General features: G+C 38.2%; 1 pseudogene; it reads left to right on the top strand.

The window, feature by feature from the left end:
- Positions 1-818: 818 nt before the first annotated feature.
- Positions 819-1,283, top strand: LOC118674982 (annotated as a pseudogene).
- Positions 1,284-2,322: the final 1,039 nt, after the last annotated feature.

The raw sequence follows: 2,322 nt of genomic DNA, 5'->3' as shown, positions 1-2,322 counted from the left end.
CACCGGCCTTTATAACCACCCATTGAGATAAAAAGAGACTGTTTTCACATTCAGTGTTTTATTTAGGATACCAATAGTATTATATACCTACTAATGTAGACCATATGCACCTTTGAGACATTGATAGAACTGTAGCATTTAGAGTTAGGGAGCTGATGGATCTGTTTTTTATGTGCAATCAGAATCCCCTTAAGCATTTTACTCAAAGGTAAATTTTTTAGAAAGGAAACAGACACTGGTGGAAACATACCCTATAGGATGATTAGCTCAGTGAAGGGAACCTAAAATAGAATCACCCAAAAAGAGGTTAAAAGGAATTTTGGAGAAGACATGCTCTTAAAGCACCTAACAGATGACTCCTTTTGGAGAATGTCAAATAGAAGAGATCCAGAGTGGCTCTGTTTGGATGCAAGTAGAAGATGCACGGGGACAATGTACAGGCTTTTCAGGAAGACAGATTGTTGATCTGTTCAAGGAAAACCCACTAAGTAGTGGCAGTGCTTGAGGTTGTGATTTGTTTACCTTTGGGGAAGTGGGTCCTTCAGTATTGGAAGTGTTGAGGTACATATTGGTGAGCAGTGGTTGGGGATTTTGTTGTAAAGAGTCAATTTTATGTAGCTCTCTATTTAGACAGAATTTTTTTAAAAAATGCAAATTTCTATATATATGGCCTAAAATGCTTTATCAAAAGTTTGTATTTTTGAACCACTCTAGATTTTTTTCTTTAATTTTATTATTTAAAAAATGTTTAAGTATAATTAGCATATAATAGTATATTGGACTCAGGTATACAATATTGTGGGGTGCCAACAGCCTGCAGAACAACATGCCAAAGCTTTATTGTGACTGCTGCGATACATACCTCACCCATGACTCTCCATCTGTGAGAAAGACACACTGCAGTGGTAGGAAACACAACGAGAATGTGGAAGACACTATCAGAAATGGATGGAAGAGCAGGCTCAGAGCCTGATTGACAAAACAACTGCAGCATTTCAGCAAGGAAAGATACCTCCTACTCCATTCTCAGCTCCCCCTCCTGCAGGGGTGATGATCCCACCTCCACCCCATCTTTCGGGTCCACCTCACCCCTGTATGATGCCAGCACCCCCTATGGGGACCCATGATGCCAATGATGGGTCCTCCTCCTCCTGGGATGACGCCAGCGGGACCTGTTCCTGGAATGAGGCTGCCTATGGGAAGTCACATGCCAATGATACCTAGGCCCCGAATGATGAGACCTCCTGCCCACTCAGCCCGGAGTGACTCGACCAGACAGATAAGGAGAAAGGGGAGCCTTGTTCTACTTCACAGGAGAGCCAGGTGCTGTGACTCTAGATGTTTCCTAACAGCAGACAAGGAAGACTCACTCGCTCTTCCTAAGAGAGAATATTTTTTGAGGGAGTAGTGGGACAAAAAAAAAAAAGAAATTTTCATTTGTATTGTGAAATGTCAAAATAAAATTGTCAACTCTTTTCATTTAAAAAAACAAACAAACAAAAACAAAACAGAAAACATTTATATACCTTACTATGTGATCACCCCACTAAATCTACTAACCATCTGTCACCATGCAAAGTTATTAAAATATTATTGACTATATATTTATCGTTCGGCACACTACATCTCTATGGCTTATTTTGTAACTGAAAGTTTTAGTTTTAATACCATCAAAATTTTACTTTGATCTTTCATAAGAAAACACCTGTAACAATTGACACGTCATTTAAAAAATGTAACCTATAATTTTGTCTGAGTATATTTCATAAGTTTTCTGGAAAAAAAATCTTGCTTCCTATGTTCCCAGATATATCATTGAAAATGGCCCTACTCTGTAGTTGCTCATACATATAATGCATTTAGAATGTAGAAAGGACCTGCAAGGGCTGCTTTGAAAACACATGAAGGGAGACCTACTGGAGCCCAGAGAAGGAAGAGAGAGTTTATGGTGGAATTGTCCCCAGAGTTGCATCTTAAAAGCATGAATAAGAATTAGCTGAATGAAAAGAGTGAAGGAATAGAATACTTTCAAGGTAGAAATAAGAAGCTGTAGAAAGTTTTCACATATCTATAAATAGGTTAGTGAAGCTATGACATATTTAAAGTAGGTATAAAAGTTTTTGAGGACAATGGTAGATACAGTCAGACAGAAGAGGGCTTTTAACGCTAGTCTGAGAAACTTGAATTGTATACTATTGGTACTGGGAAGGTAATGACATGGGTTAGACAGATTTGACTTTAGCTCAGGCATTGGTATTGTGTAAGGATCATGGTATATAGATTAACATGGACTAACAATAAAGACAAAGAAATAATAAAAGG

The sequence above is a fragment of the Myotis myotis genome, unplaced genomic scaffold, assembly GCF_014108235.1.
Source record: "Myotis myotis isolate mMyoMyo1 unplaced genomic scaffold, mMyoMyo1.p scaffold_m19_p_2, whole genome shotgun sequence".
Lineage (NCBI taxonomy): Eukaryota > Metazoa > Chordata > Mammalia > Chiroptera > Vespertilionidae > Myotis > Myotis myotis.
Note: the sequence above shows the minus strand (reverse complement) of the source record. Positions and strands in the feature narration are given on the sequence as shown.